This window comes from Trachemys scripta, chromosome 3 (assembly GCF_013100865.1).
Source record: "Trachemys scripta elegans isolate TJP31775 chromosome 3, CAS_Tse_1.0, whole genome shotgun sequence".
Taxonomy (NCBI): Eukaryota; Metazoa; Chordata; order Testudines; family Emydidae; genus Trachemys; species Trachemys scripta.
Window position 1 is genome coordinate 193,255,700 of NC_048300.1, and position 7,992 is coordinate 193,263,691.

Consider the following 7,992-nt stretch of genomic DNA (forward strand, 5'->3'; position numbering starts at 1 on the left):
GCGGGGGCCCCCCCGTCCCCCCCTGCTCATCCTCGGGCCCAGGCCCCGGGGCCTAGGGGTTAAGGGGGCCTTGGCTTTTTTGGGGGGGGGGGGTGACCACAGTGTCCCCCCCAACCCTGGTACCCTGGATGGTTTCCCATGTTGCCCACCTGTAAGACTGGCCCTGCTTCCCTCCCAAAAAAGTTACAACCCACCTATCCCATTACTTTTGCGCTGCTGCTGGTAGTGGTGCTGCCTTCAGAGCTGGGCTGATCTCATTTACACTGCTTTACACCAACCGCAGTGGAGTGACTCCTGATTTACAGCAGTGTACATGAGATCAGAATCAGACCCACTGTAACTATTGCTGGATATTCTTTTCCCCAGTTCTGCGTACCCTGACTTAGAACCAGGGATACCAGCTGTAAGTAAATCTACTATCTATCAGTAAAAGGTAATGAAAATGTGTATCTCAATAAAACATTGCACGATCATCATATATTTGTGTTACTCCAGAGTAAACTTCCCGACTATGCCGCCCACTCTAGTTTTACCCCAGCGTAATTCCTTTGGCTTCACTGAAGTTATCCCAGCATAACAATGAAGTAACTCAGTGGTGAATCCTGTTTTATGGCCTGCCCTTGAATGGCTGAAATGGAAAGTGCTCTCAGAATGAACATGCCTGGACCAGAACCTCAGCTGGTGTAAATCAACAGCGCTCCATTGACTTCAATGGAGCAATGTCAATTTCCACTAGTTCAGAGTCTGCCTCTGTGGCTATGAACAGAAACTGAATGAATCACCATTTGTTTGGAAACCCCAATTTCCCAGATTACAGGGTGAGATACATTATTATCCCATGGACCAATCTCTGAGGAAGTGGTGGGCTCCTCCTCACTTGGGACTTCTCTTTAGCATCCATCACGAATCTCAGGACTTTATTTCTGGAGTCGGAAATGTTGATAGGAAATGCTGGGGCGGATGGGATTTTCACAAACACATACAGCGCTGCCAATTCGCGTGGTTTCATTGCAAGTTTTTCGATATTTGGTGCTTCTCATAAAGCCCCAGCTCCTGGAGTCAGCTGATCACCTGAAAATTTCAGCTCTCTCTTTTTTTTTAAAGTGTGTTCTAGCCCTCCTGTTCGCAGAAAAAAACCTTGAAAACATGAACCCCAAAGGCTAGGACAACAGAAGACAAATAAAAAGAACCCAGCCTATTTTTAAAAAAAATCTCACATTGTTTAAGCCAATCTCATGATATTTGGGGGCCTGACTCATGATATTTGAATGGTTGGGGTTGACAATACTCCTCCTCGTAATTTAGGAACCTAATTTTCTTTGAAAGACTTAGGGACTAATGCTCAGCTGATGTAAACTGGAATAGCGCCATTGACTTTAATTGATCATTTAACCAGTTGCCCATCTGCCCGTCTGTCTCCTGTATCACTTCAGCATTTTTGAAAGTCCCTCCTGGTGTCAGGAAACCCCCCCGAATACTGTTAAAACAGTTCAAGTTTCAGGTAGCCATGGTTTTTTTCCAGTGTTACAGTTGGGTGTTTTGCATTTAAGTGAAGAGCATAGTCCTAAGTTTGACACTTCTGGGGAAAGATGGGGGTTTCCATGGGCAAAGAACATCTTTTCATTTACATTTGCTCTCTGCTCTGCCTGGTGTCCAGCCAATGAGCTTCCATTCTGCAATGTAGATAAATGCTGAGCCTGCACATTTAAGGCCTATTTTATTAAGCAGCTTGTGCTGCCTTTGCCACTTTTAGGAGACAGCGAACGGGAAGCCCCATTTTCCTTTGTGCTTCAGCTTGTCTTGTCTGCACCAGACTTCAGGAAAGGTAAAGTATCCACAATCTTAGAGCAGATATAATCTCCCTTCAGGAGGGATTTCAAATCCCTAGAAAAGTAAAAGCTGGAACTGCTCTTACGGACTAGAGAAGGGAATGAATCTTAGCTGCTTTGGTGTGGGAGCTGTTCAGGGCAAGCCTCCTAGAGAACTGCCTGCCTCCAACTGAACTAGGAGAGCATCTGTGGGAAGGTGTGTGGTTTGGGACGTGCTCTTTTGCTCATTGGGCTTGATTCTGCCCTTGCCAAATGAGTAACGCTGCCGCAGGGCCCCTGGGGTTCCCTGTGTGAGAAGCTGATATCCTCAGGGGGAGGTACAGTCATTTCTAACCCTTAAAGGTTTCACTAGTTGAGTTTGTCTGCATAAATGACACTATGACAATAGCTTGTCCCCAAGATTAGTGAATTTCAGGTCTTCAGCACCTTGGGATTGGTCAGTTCTCAGTGCTGCGGCGGGAGCTCCGGGGGAGCACTGTGCTGGGTAGAGAGAGGTTTTCTGGATGCTGGAAGGCAGGACCAGGTGGACCTTTACCTGGAGTGCTTTGCTCCAGCAGTGGATTTGGATCATAAATAGTCTGGAACAGTCCCCGTGGAGAATTCCTCCTGTTCTACTGATTTTGATGGAACATAAGGGCCCAAAGAATCAAAGGTGTTCACATGACTTGTCATTGTACAACATGAATAGTTTTAAACGAGGTCTGGGGTTTCGAGTACCGAGACCTTAGCCTGCTTACTATCACACTCGGAAATTCATGGCAAAGGTTAGAAAGTATCGATTGAGAGCCATGAGAGGAAAAGAACCGAAACACGGCAAAAAGCATTGAAACTGTCTGATTATCCAAACCACATTTAATTAAAACCTATCTCAGTCTTTTTTTTTTGGAGCGGGAGAGCTCTCGGTTAAAGTCGCTTAGCCCATCAAGCAGTTCTTGGTGGGGAAGAAAGGGTTAGTTTTCTTGTTCACTTCTGAGCTGGGAATGATAGTCACTTTCCGTCTTTCAATAAAACAGACATACGCTGTGAAGTGAAGACACAACAGGACAGTAAAAGGTGGTGAAATAAGTCTTTTGTTGATGTTCTCAGGATACAGGGCAGCTGGTCAGTCACAGGTGGATGCTTTGGGCTGTTAGGTCGGCCGCGGCAGCTGTTGCTTTAGCCCCTGGCTCACGTCCCCGGTTAGGGACATCATCTGGTTGGTTTGGTCAGGTCGCTTTCCTTCACTGCTCCTTTTCGGGCCAAACGCAGCTGGGTGGGCCATCGCATCTCATTGTGCTGGTGCTGTGCCATGTAGCTGATTTCAGTTTCAGGTGAAAAGCTGAAAGAGAGAGTTAAGATAGGCCGAAAATAGTGGGGGACGGAAAGGGACACACAAGGGAGGAGAAAACAGAACAGAATCTCACCTATATCAAGCGGGGGTCATTGCTGGTGCAGTGGTGATGGCCTGGCATCCCCACCAGTGTGTCACAATGAAAATTCTTCCTCTGCCCTCTTTTCTCCCCAAGGACTTCTTAAAGGTAAAGGCCACATAAAGGGGCTGATGAATGGAATAAGTGCATCCCTTCATTATTTTGTCCACCAATGAGGCTTAATTTCTGGTCTCACAACTCCTCAGTTTACATTAATGCAGCCTCCCTCGCTCCTTTTCCCATCTTTCTTACACAATTGTGCATCACGAGCCATTGTGACAATTTAGGAACCTCTATGCACTTTGCACCCATTCGGCTCACAAGCGGAGCTGGCCTGCTAGGGCCCAGTTATTCCTACACGCGCACCTCTGCACAGAGGAAGCACAGGGCTGGCATAGGAGCCCTACACTGCCCTCCTGTGGAGACCCTGGCTGGGTCCCGGAAGGAGCAAGCTGAGAGAGGGAATGGTCGGAGTGCTTTATGCTCTGGCAGTTCTGGGCTGCCATGCAAGAGTGTGGAGCAGCCCAGCGTTAGCGAGGCACAACATTGGCATGTAGCGACACTTCCTGCCCTCCCTCCCACCTTGGGCTGTGCTCCCTGAGAGGCACAACACAGAATGTGGTTCAGGGAGCCTCCCACACCATTTATTAAGAAGCTTTAGTCCTGATCTGCTTCTCCGCTTTCCTCTTCAGACAACTGAGATCCCAGCCCAATCTCCAGCCATGAGGATCCTTTACCTTCTGCTTCTTGTTCTCTTCCTGGGCCTCCAGGCAGCCCAAGGTAAGGCGCACACAGGGATGGGATGGTGAAAACTGATACCCACTTAGCATCGTCAAACCTTAGCCAGTGAATCCTCAAAACGTGCCTTTAGGGTCACATGGTCCAGTGGCCACAGCAAGAAGTTGCCGTCTAGAATCCTGGGTTCCATTCTCGGCTCTGCTACTGATCCTCTGTGTGACCTTTGGAAATTCATTTACACTCCCTCAGCCTGTTTCCCCATCTATTAAAATGATCATGAACGTTACCTGCCCTTGAGATCTACCGATGACAAACGCTATCTCTTATCATTTTCTCTATTTTGTGGGGAAACTGTGTCACAGTAGTAGCTTGCTCAAAGCCAGAGTCCAGATTGCATCTTGGGAGATCTGAAACCCCATTCCTGTGGTCACTGTCGGAGAAAAACTGAGTTCTCACTATTTTGTTTAGGTACAGCAAGTCAGAAGCTTTATTAACTCTCACATGTGCAGAGGAAAGAGCAAAGCAGGTCTCTCCCTGGTAACTAATTACAGCAAGCATTTATACCTTTCATTACAGAAATAATGAGGGACAGCAGCATTTTGTTTATACATAGGCCATCTTGATATCTCATTTCCTCACTTGTTTTGACTCTTGCCAACATACAATTATTTTCTATACCTTATCTACACAAGGTCTTCTACTCCTTATCTATACTGAGGTCATGATGACTTCTTACACAGTTCTTCCTCACCCGCCTCACACAATCCTCGCTTCTACAAATCTCGCGTTATCAGGGTTACAGTTAGCCTGACTCTTGCTAACAAACGTCATGCATTGCAGTTCCCTTCTGTCAGTTCTTTTCTCTGCTTCCACATCACCATGTTGCCTCTCAATGTCTTTGTTCTGGGGCTGTTCCTAAGTAAAGTAAGCCGCTCAGCTCCTACTGGACCACACAGTTCAGTAGATATCAGGAGATCACAAGGCAGTATTGTAGAATTCTTGTGCTTTAAATTATATCGTCCATGTCCTGAAGGCAATAACTCTAGTGTGAGCCATTTGTAGTTGACAGTGTACACGATCATTAACATTTTCTTTAGCTTGAATGCTTTTATTGCAACAATATTTTGCCCTAGTGGAAATGAATTCACTGGAATGTAGATGTACCAGTCTCTGAACTAGATGTCTCACTCTCCAGTACTGAATAGCTGGCAGTGTCTCTTTTCATGAAACCACAGTGACTTTTAGTTTTATTTTACAGGAAGCTTTTCATTTAAAGACACTCGGAAATGTAAAAGCAACTGGTATCATACGGGTGGCCGGTGCCGACTGTGGGGCTGCAAAATTGGTGAGAAAAGGACTGGAACATGCTTGGCTGGGTTAATGGCCTGCTGCCACCCAATGCACTAAAGAACTCGCTGTGCTGAGTTGAATGTCCCCAGAATGGAGACTAGTAACATCAACAGCAACATAGATTGTACGCTCCAGGTGGCAGGGACCTCTGGGCACTGTACCAAGCCTGCTTGGGGCACTCAAACAATAAATAAAATAATCAAATAATAAATGTGTGTCTTGTATTGGTGCCTAGATGCTATGGTGATGGGCTCACTAGACAGGCCATAGATTTGAGATGAATTAGTTTATTTGAAAGCAACGGGCCTGATTCTCCACAGGCTGCACTGTGTGGAGTCCTTTACATCTGTGCAACGTGGGCGTAGACTGATGCCCCGCCGGAAGGGTAGCTTTTTACACCCACTGTGCACGGGTGGAAATGGTTTGAAAAGGCACAAGGTAATGGAGAATCCATCCCAAGCTCTTAAACTATGTTTCTTCGGTAAGGATTAAAGCCTTTCAGTGACCCATGTGTAATGCCTACAGACCCCAGGCACCTGGGATCAAACTTGGGAACCTCTGGAGCTTAATGCATGAGCCTTTACTGCCTGAGCTAAAAGATGCATTTTTCTTAGCTACCGCTGGAGCAGGCTCACCAAGCGCTACCTGGTCTAGCCACCACTAGAGGGGGACAGAGTGCCATACCATGTCGGCATGGTTTACAGATGTACATTTCAGACCTCGGCTTCCATGCATTTATACTTTTTTCCACACGCCTGAAGAACCTCACTTGACTTCAGTGGAACTTAAGAGTGTGCTTAAAGCTAAGCATGTGCTTTGCCAAAACAGGGCCTGTTATAGACGTCAACTTCCCTCCATCTCTCCACCTTTAAGAAGCTACTCAAAATCCTCCATGCCTCAGAAGCATTCACACTTAGGGTGTGTCCACACTGCAATCAGAGTTGTGACTAGCACAAGTAGACGTACCCGAGCTAGCATTGATCTAGCTAGCATCTCCAGATTGCAGGGTAGACCTACCCTTAAATGGTCGCCCCTCACTTTGCACACTGTCATAAGAACATAAGAATGGCCGTACTGGGTCAGACCAAAGGTCCATCTAGCTCAGTAACCTGTCTACTGACAGTGGCCAATGCCAGGTGCCCCAGAGAGAGTGAACCTAACAGGTAATGATCAAGTGATCTCTCTCCTGCCATCCATCTCCACCCTCTGACAAACAGAGGCTAGGGACACCATTCCTTACCCATCCTGGCTAATAGCCATTAACGGACTTAACTTGTCTTGTTGTGTTTGCCACAGTCCCTGCCTTTTTTAGCTAGTCAACTCTTCAGTGCAGCGACATTGTATCTGTGTGGCTCTGGGCTTGTCTACACAAACACTTAGTTCGTGGGAAGCTAAGGTGTAACGCTACCCACCGTGCACTAAGTGTCCATGTGGCCCCCACTGACGTTCACTAAACATTCCCTGGTGCACGTTAATCCAGTCCCATTTCAAAGCAGGTAGATTAAAGCACACTAGGGAACTTTCAGTGCACAGCAGCAGGGTCCACACAGAAACAGAGCGCAGCAGGTAACTGCAAGTTAGATTTACACGCAAGCTTGCCACAAACTAAGTGTTCATTTAAACAAGCCCTCTGTTCTTCCACCCTACAGAACCACGTGCATTTCTTACAGAGCTATATAAGGATTTGGGCCTGTGAGCTGCTGAGTTCCTGCAAATCTCAGTTGCATTGAGGATGGCCCACATTGGGACATTGTTGCAGAGCACCATCCCTGAGCACCCTCTTGTGGTCCAGCAAGGCCCAGCAGGCACACTGGCCTCTAGTGGAGTTCAGGTTTCAAAATAGCAGCCGTGTTAGTCTGTATCAGCAAAAAGAACAAGGAGTCCTTGTGGCCCCTTAGAGACTAACAAATTTATTTGGGCATAAGCTTTCGTGGGCTAAACCCCACTTCATCAGATGCATGCAGTGGAAAATACAGTAGGAAGATATATATACAGAGAACTTGAAAAGATGGGGGTTGCCGTACCGACTCTAATGAGACAAATCAATTAAAGTGGGCTATTATAAGCAGGAGGAAAAATCACTTTTGTAGTGGTAATCAGGATGGCCCATTTCAAACAGTTGACAAGAAGGTGTGAGTAACAGTAGGGGGAAAAAATAGCATGGGGAAATAGTTTTTAAATATGCCATCATGTGCCAGCAATGCCCCTCTGCCATGTACATTGGCCAAACCAGACAGTCTTAGGGTTACCATATTTTGTGCCTCCCAAAGGAGGACACTCCACAGGGGCCCAGCCCCGCCCCCAGCCCCGCCCCAACTCCGCCCCCTCCCCAAAGTCTCCGCCCCCTCCCCTGCTTCCCGCGAACATTTGAGTCGCGGGAAGCCTGAAGCAGGTAAGGGGGAGTGTGGGGGGAGGAGGCGCGGCCCAGGCTGTCCCCGGCCCTGGGGTGCCGGCCCCGGCCCCGGCCCACCACCCCCGGCCCGGCCTGGCACCGCCGGCCCGGCCCCCGAGTCCCCGGCCCGGCCCCGCCGGCGCCCCCGAGCCCGCCGGCCCGGCCCCGGTGGAGCCCCCGAGCCCCCGGCCCGGCCCCAGCCGGGCCCCCCCGCCCCCCCCCCCGCCCCCGCCGGGCCCCCCCACCCCCCCCCCCGGCCCCCCCCCCCCGCCCC

At 48.6% G+C, this 7,992-nt stretch overlaps 1 long non-coding RNA gene across 1 annotated transcript; it reads left to right on the plus strand.

Moving 5' to 3' along the window:
* The first annotated feature begins 1,727 nt into the window (after positions 1–1,727).
* On the plus strand, positions 1,728–5,477 carry LOC117874068. The gene is made up of 3 exons (XR_004644892.1): positions 1,728–1,825; positions 3,931–4,018; positions 5,235–5,477. It is a non-coding gene; the product is annotated as an uncharacterized LOC117874068 (long non-coding RNA).
* Positions 5,478–7,992: the final 2,515 nt, after the last annotated feature.